The 13,597-nt window shown below is 37.2% G+C and overlaps 1 protein-coding gene across 16 annotated transcripts in view; it reads left to right on the top strand.

Moving 5' to 3' along the window:
• Positions 1 to 13,597, top strand: part of CASK (calcium/calmodulin dependent serine protein kinase) — a 413,691-nt gene that overhangs the window by 147,254 nt on the left and 252,840 nt on the right. The window lies entirely within an intron of this gene.

Raw genomic sequence — 13,597 nt, 5'->3', positions numbered from 1 at the left:
TGAACCTACATTGCATGGTGCTCTGGTGATTATTGGGGTTGGAAAGCTAAGACAGGCAGAATACCTGGAGAGATGGAGATTCCAGCTGCTTATGGAAAAGAGGAATTCATATCCAACTGATCTGGGTGGGCAGTCGGAGAGACTTCCTAACAGAAAGAGAACTGTTAAAGGGTCAAGGATTGCTCAGAGCTTACTGCTCAGGAAAAGGAACAGGTAGACAAAATTGTCCAGGTGCACTCTGCCCAGCAGGTTGGGAACTTAAACAATCTTCAGGCACTCAATCCCCCTGCCTAGCTACACAGCTCCAAGGCCCCCCACCATGATATGCAGCCTGCTGTGTCTTCCTCCTGGCTAGGCTACACCTGGCTCTCAAGCCGGCAGTCCCTGCCCTGGTGTCACTTCAGCAAGAGGGAAGACCCGCCTATGGCAGCTACAAACACAAAGCATAGAGGCTTACACCTGTGTGTTTGGCCCACTGGTTCCAGCAGTGGAGACAGGCATAGCAGCTGGGAAGCAGGAAACAGCTCTTTCCTCCCCCCAGGCACCAGGACCACTCCCCTGCAACCCCCGACATCCCTCCAGGGGCTGAGCAGCACCAGAGAGGAGAGCTTCTGGGATATAGAGGGTGCCACATACAAATACGAAACATCAAAGGAACCTGGTTCAAAGCAAAATCTCAACACCAGAGAAAGGACCAAGTGAGACTGAATTAGTAAATCTTCTTGAAAGAGATTTCAAAATAAAAATCATAAATATGCTCATGGAGGTACAGAAAAATATTCAAGAACTCAGGAATGAATTTAGCATGGAGATCCAATTGTTGAAGAGCACAATGGAGGGTATTAAAAGCAGATTAGATACAGTGGAGGAGACAATAAATAGAAACTAGGGAAGAGGAATACATAGAAGTTGAGGCACAGAGAGAAAAAAGGATCTCTAGGAATGAAAGCATACTGAGAGAACTGTGTGAACAATCCAAATGGAAAGAATATTCGTATTATAGGGATACCAGAAGAAGAAGAGAGAGAAAAGGATAGAAAGTGTCTTTGAGGAAGTAATTGCTGAAAACTTCCCTAATCTGGGGAAGGAGATCATCTCTCAGGCCACAGAGGGGCACAGATCTCCCAACACAAGGGACCCAAGGAGGACAATGCCAAGACATATAATAATTAAAATGGCAAAGATCAAGGATACTTGTTAAAAGCAGCCAGAGAGAGAAATAAGATCCCATACAAAGGAAAACCCATCAGTCTATCATCAGACTTCTCAGCAGAAACCTTTCAGGCCAGAAGGGAGTGGCATGATGTATTTAATGCAATGAAGCAGAAGGGCCTCGAACCAAGAATATTTTATCTGTCAAGATTATCATTTAAATTTGAAGGAGGGATTAAACAATTTCTGGATAAGCAAAAGCTGAGAGAATTTAGCTCCCACAAATCATCTTTACACTGTATTTTTGAGGGACTGCTATAGATGGAAGAAGTGTCCCAAAAGTTAAATTGCTGTCACCAGAGGTAATAAACAGGGATAGGCAAAGAGTACAGAATATGATACCTAATGTATAAAAACAATGGAGGAGAAAAAAAAGGAGGGGAAAAAACCTTTAGCTTGTGTTTGTGATAGTACACTAACTGAGTTAAGTTAGACTCTTAGATAGTAAGGAAGTTACCTTTGAACCTTTGGTAACCATGAATCTAAAGCCTGAAATGGCAATAAGTACATACCTATCAATAAATCACCCTAAATGTAAATGGTCTGAATGCACCAATCAAAAGACAGAGTCACTGAATGGATAAAAAAACAAGACCCAACTATATGCTGCCTACAAAATACTTACTTCAAACCAAAAGACATACACAGACTAAAAGTGAATGGATGGGAAAAGATATTTCATGCAAAAAATAGGGAGAAAAAAGCAAGTATTGCAGGACTTGTATCAGTCAAAATAGACGGCAAAACAAAGAAAGTAACAACAAAGGACATTACGTAATGATAAAGGTGTCAGTCCAACAAGATGATATAACCATTACAAATATCTATGCACCCAACACATGAGCACCTACATATGTGAAACAAATACTAACAAAATTAAAGAAGGAAATAGAATGCAATGCATTCATTTTAGGAGACTTCAACACACCACTCACTCCAAAGGACACATCAACCAGACAGAAAATAAGTAAGGAGACAGAGGCCTTGAACAACACATTAGAACAGATGGACCTAACAGACATCTACAAAACTCTCCACCCAAAAGCAGCAGGATACACATTCTTCTCATGTGCACATGAAATATTTTCAAGAATAGATCATATACTAGGCCACAAAAAGAGCGTCAGTAAATTCAAAAAGATTGAAATTGTACCAACCAGCTTCTCAAACCACAAGGGTATGAAACTAGAAATAAATTATGCAAATAAAATGAAAAGCCTAGAAACACATGGATGCTTAACAACATGCTCCTAAATAACCAATGGATCAGTGACCAAACAAAAACAGAGATCAAGCAATATATGGAGACAAATAACAACAATAACTCAACACTGCAAAATCTGTGGGATGCAGCATAGGCAGTGCTAAGAGGGAAGTACATTGCAGTACAGGCCTACCTCAGGAAAGAAGAACACTCCCATATGAACAGTCTAAACTCACAATTAATGAAAGTAGAAAAAAGAAGAGCAAATGAGGCCCAAAGTCAGTAGAAGGAGGGACATAATAAAGATTAGAGCATAAATAAATAAAATCGAGAAGAATAACAAATGAAGAAAGAATCAATGAAAGCAGGAGATGGTTCCTTGAGAAAATAAATGAAATTGATAAACCACTAGCCAGACTTATCAAGAAAAAAAGAGTTTACACACATAAACAGAATCAGAAATAAGAAAGGAAAAATCACTACGGACACCACAGAAATACAAAGAATTATTAGAGAATACTATGAAAAATCATATGCTAACAAACTGAATATCCTAGAAGAAATGGACAACTTTCTAGAAAAATACAACCTTCCAAGGCTGATCCATAAAGAAACAGAAAATCTGAAGAGACCAATTACTAGCAATGAAATTGAATTGGTAATCAAAAAACTACCTAAGAACAAAACTCCTGGACCATATGGCTTCACTGCTGAATTTTATCAAACATTTAGTGAAGACCTAATACCCATTCTTCTTAAACTTTTCCAAAAAGTAGAAGAGGAAGAAATACTTCCAAACTCATTCTAAGAAGCCAGCATCACCCTAATACCAAAACCAGGCAAAGACACCACAATAAAAGAAAATTACAGACCAATATTCCTGATGAACATAGATGCAAAAATACTCAACAAAATATTAGCAAACCAAATTCAAAAATACATCAAGAGGATCATACACCATGGTCAAGTAGGATTCATCCCAGTGATGCAAGGATGGTACAACATTCAAAAATCCATCAACATCATCCACCACATCAACAAAAAGGACAAAAACCACATGATCATCTCCATAGATGCTGAAAAAGCATTTGAAAAAATACAACATCCATTCATGATAAAAACTCTCAACAAAATGGGTATAGAGGGCAAGTACCTCAACATAATAAAGGCCATATATGACAAACCCACAGCCAACATCATACTTAACATCAAGAAGCTGAAAGCCTTTCCTTTAAGATTGGGAACAAGACAAGGATGCCCACTCTCTCCACATTTATTCAACATAGTTCTGGAGGTCCTCACCATGGTAATCAGACAACACAGAAAAATAAAAGCCATCCAGATTGGTAAAGAAGAACTTAAACTGTCACTGTTTGCAGATGACATTATATTGTACATAAAACCCCTAAAGAACTCACTCCAAAACTACTACAACTTATATATGAATTCAGCAGCATTACAGGACACAAAATTAATACACAGAAATCTGTTGCACTCCTATGCACTAATAATGAACTAGCAGAAAGAGAGATCAGGAACACAATTCCAATTACAATTGCATCAAAAAGAATAAAATACCTAGGAATAAACCTAATGAAGGAAGTGAAAGACCTATACACTGAAAACTACAAGATGCTCATGAGAGAAATTAAAGAAGATACCAATAAATGGAAACACATCAGATGCTCATGGATAGGAAGAGTTAATATTGTCAAAATGGCCATCCTGCCTAAAGCAATCTACAGATTCAATGCCATCCCTATCAAAATACCAATGGCATTCTTCAACGAACTAGAGAAAATAATTCTAAAATTGATATGGAACCACAAAAGACCCTTAATAGCCAAAGCAATCCTGAGAAGGAAAAATAAAGCTGAGGGATTATGCTCCCTGACTTCAAGTTCTACTACAAAGCCACAGTAATCAAGACAATTTGGTACTGGCACAATAACAAACCCATAGCTCAATGAAACACACTAGAGAGCCCAGATATAAATGCAAGCATATATGGTCAATTAATATATGATAAAGGAGCCATGGACTTACAATGGGGAAATGTCAGCCTTTTCAACAACTGGTGTTGGCAAAACTGGACAGCTACATGCAAGAGAATAAAACTGGATTATTGTCTGTCCCCATACACAAAAGTAAAAGCAAAATACATCAAAGACCTGAATGTAAGTCATGAAACCGTAAATCTCTTAGAAGGTAGCATAGGCAAAAATCTCCTGAATATAAACATAAGCAACTTTTTTCTGAACGCATCTCCTCGAGCAAGAGAAAAAAAGCAAGAATGAACACATGGGACGACATCAAACTTAAAAGCTTCTGTACTGCAAAGGACACCATCAATAGAACAAAAAGGCATCCTACAGAATGGGAGAATATTTTTGTAAATGACAGATCCAACAAGGGGTTAACATCCAAAATACATAAAGAACTCATACGCCTCAGCACCCAAAAAGCAAATAACCTGATTAAAAAATGGGTGGAGGATATGAACAGACAATTCTCTAAAGAAGAAATTCAGATGGCCAACAAGCACATGAAATGATGCTCCACATCACTAATTATCAGGGAAATGCAAACAAAAACCACAATGAGGTATCACCTCATACCAGTTAGAATGGCCAGTATCAAAATGACTAGAATAACAAATGCTGGTGATGATGTGAAGAAAGCGAGACCCTCCTACACTGCTAGTGGGAATGTAAGCTAATTCAACCATTGTGAAAAGCAATATGGAGGTTCCTCAGCAAACTAAAGATAGAAATACCATTTGACCTGGAAATTCCACTCCTAGGAATTTACCCAAAGAATATAATTTCTCAGATTCAAAAAGACATATGCACACCTATCTTTATTGCAACACTATTTACAATAGCTAATATATGTAAGCAACCTAAGTGTCTCCTTCAGTAGATGAATGGCTAAAGAAGATGTGGTTCATATACACAATGGAATACTATTCAGCCATAAGAAAGAAACAAATTCTACAATTTGCAACAACATGGATGGAGCTGGAGGATATTATGCACAGTGAAATAAGCCAGGCAGGGAAAAACAAGTACCAAATGATTTCTCTCATTTGTTTAATATAACAATGACTCAAAACTGATGGAACAAAACAGCAGCAGACTCACAGGCTCCAAGAAGGGACTAGAGGTTACCAAAGGGGAGGGATGGGGGAGGGTGGGTGAGGAGGAAGGGAAAAGCGGATTCAGGGCTATTATGATTGGCACACATGGTGTGGGGAGGATCTGGGGGAACACAATGTAATACAGAGAAGGCAAATTGTGACCCTGTGGCATCTTACTACGCTGATGGACAGTGCCTGCAATGGGGTATGGGGAGGACACAGTAACAAGGTGAGTGTAGTAACCACATTGTTTTTTCATGTGAAACCTTAAGAGTGTATAATCAATAATACCATAATAAAATAAAATAAACAATCACAAGCTTGAAATTACTTTTTAGTTTTGATGACAGTATGCTTTTGCAGCCACAGCATATCACATCAGCTTTATCCTTTACAGGGAGCTTTATAATTTATCATGTGTAAAATAACAGTTCCCAAAAAAGAGAAGAGCCATGACCAGTATTGAACTATTTACAAAGTAAGCTTATGAGAGATCCCTGTTGCATCTTCATAGTTTTAGTTAGAAAGAAAGACTGAGGATACTGGTTCACAGCTGTTTTTCTGTTTTCTAAGTCTTACATTTTTATGTTCTGTTGTATTTCAAATGTGTGTGTGTGTGTATACACACACACATTACATATTTACATATATATTTCAGCAAATGGTGGGTTGACACCTGTGTAAGGAAATGTTTGCCCTTGCTCCAATAATTCTAAAGTTCAATATGTCATAGAGAATTGGTGGGAGAATGTAACCAATCAAATATTTTTTCCCAAATCACTTGAAAATCATTGTCTTGCCAATGGGTTTCATCCCTGGACAAGTTCAGTATGGATTCAGTGAAACCAAAGAAATGACAGTGGAACATTCTTGAGGTGAAAGTATTTATACCCAATTTTATTCCCATGGTGGCAAATCAGTCACTAGAATCCCGTCCACTCAGAGCAAGTCTGCATGCAGCAAGCCGGTCTCTGCCTCTGGGCCTCTCTGGCCCCACAGTCATCTGTCTCTGTCCTCTGTGCTGCCACCACTCCAGCCTCTGCTCTGCTTTTCTGCAGCCTTGCAGCTGTGCCACTGTGTCGCCCAGAGCACTGGGAAGAGATCTTTATATAGAGTCAGTAACAATGTATTGTCCACACATGTGTAGTTAATTAGCCAACCAGGGCCAGGTGAAGTCCTGGCCATAGGAATCTTCATTTTATCCACAATTATTATTATACTTTTTTTCTTAATATGTGGGTAATTTATGCCCTGTAAACTTCAGTACACATTGGAGCCCAAGAAATGGATTAGGGCACAATGAAAAAAGTACACCATCTACTTTCTAAATGAAAACTCTTAAAAAAGAATAGCTATATATTTACTTCCCATTTTCAACATATTTGTATATTTTTTTCTAGTGGCTGTTATAGCAAGCAGCACTTTTGTCATAAAGTATGTTTTGTTTTTTAATTTGTAAATGTTCAAAACCACACCCATCTTAACTCTAGTTTAATATCTTCAATAATCATAAATATGTTTTTGTGGATTAAATACATAAAGTTCTATTCTGGTGCCTTATATATTTGAATGTTACTTTTATCCAAGTAATATAAGCACATAGGCTTTAAAAGTTCAATCATACTTCTGATAACAAGAAAAGGCAGTTTATGTCTTAATTCATTCCAATTCCACTAGTCTACTATCTGAGGCAACCATCAAAGCATTTTTTGCTGTTTCTTTTATAACTAACAATTTATTACTACTTTTTGATTTTATGGTTTTAGATATTATCAGTTATTGACTTTCTTGTATGAAAAATTTAGCTCTCTTATGTTGCTACCCTCTGTCCCTCCTCACTTTCCCTCCCCCATTTTTAGAGCATTGCTCATATTCAAGTCATTAATATAGTGTGATTATATTTCTTCTGCAATTTATTGTTAGATCTGGAGTAAATAGGTGCCTTATTTCTTTGCTTCATTTTCTGTGCATTATAGCTAATTCATCCCCATACTATCCCACTGAACTATATAACTTCTGTCAGTACATTCAACCCCATCAGGTAATTTGTCACATTTGGATTTTCTTCTTGGCAACAAAGAGCTCCCTCCCAAGTCCTTCATTTATCTGTTTCATTCTAAATTGGCCAGTTGAACTATCATCATAGGAATTCTGTTTGCCTTTTATCTGTGCTGGATTCCCAGTTTCCTGGGTTTCCTATATTCTTTTTCAGTTTTCATCCTCACTTTGATGGAGTATGTCCTCTAGTAACTTCCAGAGGAGAGGAGCATTTTTTTTTTAGATATCTGACAATGTCTTTATGCAACAATTTGATAGTTTGGCTGGGTATGGAATTCTAGGTTTGAACTGATTTTCCCTCAGAATTTTGAAGTATATCATATATATAAAAGCTTCTGTGCATCCAGACAATTTGGGTTCATATCATACACAAGCCAAGCTATGTGTCTTGTGCAAATCACATAACCTCTCTGTGCCTAAATTTCCTCATCTAAAAATTGGTTAAAATAAAAATAATCTTACCTACCTCTAGAGTTATTGAGAAGATTGAATAACATTAGCAAAGCATTTAGAACAGTGCCTGGCCTTTTAACTCTTTCTCTGAAAACCTAATGATATTATTCTCTTTATCCCAGTACCTGAAATTTCACAATGCTGTACTTTATTGTGGGCCTTTTTAAAAGTCATTATGCTGGGTTCTTAACAATCTTTTAAAATCTGGAAACTCATTGTTCTTCAGAGAACTTTTTTTGTATTTCTTAGAAAAGTTGCTTCCCTCCAGTTTCTCTCTTCTGCTTTTGTGCAGATGATGTTACTCGAATAGTATCAGAGCTCACAGGATTGATCTTTACTCTCTAACCTTTTCTTCCCTAGTTCCATCTCTTTGTCTTTTTGTTCTACTTTGAGATATTTCAACTTGATCTTCTAACCCTTTTATTTTATCTCCTGTTTTGGCTCCCTTTTTTATTTTCAAGGGTCCTGTCATCTGGCTTCAACTTCTCACTCAATATAGGCCTTTCACAGAATGGAACAGTGGAAAATGGGATCAGCCAAAACTTACCAGCTTCAAAAATCCATTCCGAATAGCTCTTCCACCTCAAGGAGCTGATTTGCCACTTAGTTTCTGGGCCCCTTAGAACAGTTCCACAAGTCAGAGCTATGGGGACATGGGTGTAGTCCCAGGCCTCAGTGCCACAGCCTCCCATCATTCTTGTCAAATTTCTGTAGATTTTATTCAATGAATGCCTCTCAATTTGTTGTAAGCCTTTTGACTAACCTCCAGAGACCTTGAATAATTGTTAATTTTGAGCAACTAAATATTTGCCACTCCAGTGGGGAAGGTTTCCCTGAGTTTACGCAGCCATTCCAGAAGCTGCTTAATCTTTGTACTTTTAATGATTCTGCATCTTATAGCTAACTAGTCTTTCAAAAATATAATTAAGAGACTTGAAAGATTTTTTGAAAGATATGATATTACTGAAATTGCTACAGTTGAACTTTAATCAAGGTTTTATATTTCAGTTTTTAGAAATAATAATGAGAAATAGCTTTCCCATGCAGTTCATCTTCAGCATTGAGTTGTTGTAGACCTAAGAGGCAGTGTAGCATAGTGTTAAGAGTATATCTACCGGTGCCAGACTTCCTGGGTTCAAATCCTTGCTCTACAATTTATTGATTCTATAGGTGTCATATTACTGCTCTCTGCCTCAACTCTCTCATATGTAAAATGAATATCACCTACCTCCTAGTGTCTGTCTGTGAGGCTTAAATGAGTCGACACATCTAAAGTCAGGCATGACTCATAGCAAGTACTCAGAAATTATGAGGTGATGGTTATTGTTGTGGTTAGACATGTCAAAGGCAAATAATCATCTCATCTGTATACCACATTACTAAGACCAAAATAGTCTGCAGCCAGAGATCATGGTGATATTATTTGTCTAGCTATAATATGATCTTTAGTGGAATAAAATTGGATGTGCTGTTTTCATAAATCATCATCTTTTCGAGTTGTAATCATTTAACCTAATAAAATTACTTCTGAATAATTAACCAAAGAAGATCCACATATAAATGGATTGAATCCATATATAATAGATTCAAGAAATTTTTTAAATTTACATGAAACTTTAAATCTTGATTATTCTTTCACAACAAGACTTTTTTGGCCTTGTAATTTGTAATATTAAATAATATAGTACATATACTATATAGTGACATAAAAATGTTAAGCATATATAACCTTTGTTTAAAGCTAGTACATTCAGTATTGAGAGTACCTTGAAGTTTTCCATTTTTAGTCATAGCAATCCAATTTGCAGAATAACATTAGTCCTAGTTATCTGCAAGTAGGTGGCATTTTTTTTTATTCTCTGAAAGTGCTTTAGTCAATGTGGATGTGCTACTAGGCAGTAGATTGCCTCAAATTTTGGACATTTTTAGAGTCCTCTTCCAGTAGGTAGAGAGTAACAGAATGATTGCTAGACTGGGAGTCAGAGACCTGTGTTCATCTTCCAGTTGTGCTATGAACTAACTGTGTGACTTCAGGCATGTCACCTGCTTAGGGTGCCATTTTCCTTATGAGTAAAATATGAGGATGGAGAGGAGCATGTGACAGTGGCTCTATTACTGTCCCTCCCATTTCTAATACTCTCTGATTCAGAGATGTACATATACTTTGATGTGAGACATAAGGTACAGTAGACATTGGTTAAGTGATTTCTCTGTATTTGGTGCTACCTTCTAGCAGAGTTGACAGGAATATAAATCACTAGCAGTAGTATAGTTTGGGAAATGCTGAGATACTGAGGTGTGTCTAGGGGGTCTTGTTAGATCACAGCAGAGTACGCCTCCCTCAACTGATGAGATTATAAGGAGATCTTGGAGGCAAAGTGTGAGTGGTATTTTGATGAATAAGCTGGGTTTACTAGCAGAGAAGGAAACACATGGAGTGTTAGAGGAAGCAGCATTTTTAACAGCAGAGAGCATGGGCAGAAGGTGGCGGGTTGCAGAAGCTGCAGATAGTTCAGGATGTGGGTCAGGGAAGATGATGGAAGAATCTGGAAAGGAATATAATATGTGTGACATCAAAAAAAATCCTAAATTACTTGAAGAAGCAAGAGAACTAGGTTCCATTTCCAATCATGTTGCTAAATAGCTCTGTGGACCCCAGTTAAGTTGTTTGACATAAAGTCAATTTTAGAAAACTCTCAGAGCCAAGCTGAGGGATTATAATATCTTGGTGTGTGGATTGGAGAGCAATGAAGGTTTTGGGAGTAATATGATAATACCTGTAACTATTTAATGAGTAGAATGAAAAGACAGAATTGGAGACAAAGAAACCCATTAGAAGATATTTTCTATGATCCAGAGAAGAAACCACACAGGCTGAAACTAGGGTAAGTGCAGTAAGGCACAGATCATTTTGACAGGTGTTGTAGAAATAGAATGGACAGGTTTTGGCAGCTGCATATAAGAAGTGAAGGCAAAGTAGCAGTTGGTAGTAGGAGGGTGACTCCAAGGGCTGCTGTCTGGAAGAATAATTGTGGTGGTAGTCAGTAGGCCACATTTAGCTATGTGGATTGTGTTACTTTTTTTTTTTTTCATGAGTGTCCTTATTATTAGAGACTTCGACTATACCTGTTTTTTAAATTTTTTTCCAAATAATCCTGTGGTCAAATTCTGGTCAGTTCTTTATGAGCTGTGTTACATGATTTCCTTAAAAATTGTACATGAAAAACTGAAAAGTAAAAGTAGGTTTACAACTATATAGCAGTGTTGTTTAGTAATTGAAAGTTCACATTGCCAACTTCTTGTCATCAAACTCGGTTTGATTGACATTTGGTAAAGTTAAGAAAGAATTATTTCCACCAAAAATTGTCAAAGGGAAGGAAACAAAACTTGTGCACATGCTCTTGTGTCATGCACCATGACAAGCACTTTCATATACTTTATTAATTATCCAGGGCAAACCAGTCCAGCTTGGGAGCTATTCTCATACTCTTTCCACTTTATAGATGAGGAAACTAATGTTCAAGATTATACAGCTACTAAGTGATAGAGACAAGATTTAAAGATAGGCCTTTGACTACAGATCTGTTGCTCTGTTATATCATTAACTGCCTCCCTGCAGAAAAATGCTAGCAGTTGAAAGGGTAAGTGCCAGATTTGTGGAAACAGGGTGACCAACCATTCCATTTTCCCTCGGGCTGAGGGTGGGTTCTTGAGATACAGAACTTTCAGTGCCACAGCTGGAAAGTCCCAGGCAAACCAGGATGAGTTGGTACCATCCTGGAAAGGTCACTTACATGAAATTAACCATTATCTAGAATGACATAAATAAGGTATTGATTATATTTGTTTGCCATAATATTGAGACATGAATTAGGCCTTTTGTTACTACTGAGTGACAAATGATTCTCAAGTGAAGAGGAGTTAAGGCCTAGTCTGACTTCCTTCTGCTTGTTTTCACTGGCTTTGGACATCCTGCCTTGCTGAGGTTGCACTCAACTGTGTGTGAATCAAATGCTAGAAGCCTCTGCTTCTGTCTTAATTTTAAGGAAACTTATGTTTTACCCATTTCATGTCTGATGAAATCATAAAAGAGCTATCGAGAGAAAAATCAAAGAAAGCACGTTGATTATAAATGTACATTCATTAAAGAATAAGGAAATACTTATCATGGCATTCAGCCTATAACAAATAGGGAAAATGCTCAGCATAAATATAAAATATATTTGTTTTATATGTATAAACACACTATAATAAAGAATTCATATTGTTTTGATATAAAGCTGGCAAACAGAAAATCGGGTGACATGGAATGCCCCCAAAGGAACTTTCTGTGATTTTTCAAAAGAAACAGTAAAGCACGTTTTATGGTGGTTTCATACATTTCATACAGTAGAGTGCTAGGTTTGGGGCAGAGACTAAAATGATATGGGGGGTTTACTTTTGTTTTTATATCCAAGTAATGGATACCTTAAACTGTGCCCATTATTCGGGTATACAAGGAGGCACTAGCTTCTGTGGCTTTCCAGTCTCAACAGTGCTCTTGTGGCCTCCAAGAGATGGGTTAGATTATTATCTGTCATGATTTTGATCCTTGATCATCAGTATCTAGAGCGGTCTCAGGCTTTTTTACTTCCCTCAAATTTTTTTTTAAGTTTTATTGAAGCATAATTGATGGATAATAAACTACATATATATAAAGTGTATACTGTAAATTTTGATACATGTACACACCCATGAAACCATTATTCCAATCAAGATAATGAATATATCTATCATCTACTGAAGTATCTTCAATCTCCTGTGTGATTCTAAAATCCAGATCCATAGGAAACCATTGACCCCCTTCTGCCACTATAGATTAGTTTGCATTTTCTGTAATTTTAAATAAATGTAATCATACAATATGTATTCTTTTTTTAAGCCATTTCTTTTTCCATTCAGCATAATTGGGATTCATTTTTTCTGTAGTATATATCAGTAATTCATTCCTTTTTATTACTGGGTGGTAGTATATAATGTAGGTATACCACAGTTTATTCATCTGTTTATAGACATTTGGGTTGTTTTCAAGTTTTTAGCTATTACCAATAAAGCTGCTATGAACTTCTATGTGCAAGTGTTTGTATGGTGTTATGGGCTGAACTGTTGTCCTTAAAACTCATATGTTGAATACTTGTCCCCATTACCTCAGAATATGACATTATATTTGGAGAGAGAGAGAGCCTTAAAAGAGGTGATTAAGTTAAAATGAGGCCATGAGGGTGGGCCCTAATCCAGCCTGGCTGGTGTCATGAGAGGAGATTAGGACACACAGGGAGACACCAGGGAGCAGCCCACACAGAGAAAAGGCTGTGTGAGGACACAGCCAGAGGGTGGCCAGAGAGGCCTCAGAGGAGACTAACCTGGCTGGCACTTCCATCCGACACTTCGAGCCTCCAAAACCGTAGGAAAATGGATTTTCTTTTCTTTTTTTTTTTCTGAGAGGGCATCTCTCATATTTATTGATCAAATGGTTGTTAACCACAATAAAA

Source organism: Manis javanica, chromosome X, assembly GCF_040802235.1.
Source record: "Manis javanica isolate MJ-LG chromosome X, MJ_LKY, whole genome shotgun sequence".
Lineage (NCBI taxonomy): Eukaryota > Metazoa > Chordata > Mammalia > Pholidota > Manidae > Manis > Manis javanica.
Note: the sequence above shows the minus strand (reverse complement) of the source record. Positions and strands in the feature narration are given on the sequence as shown.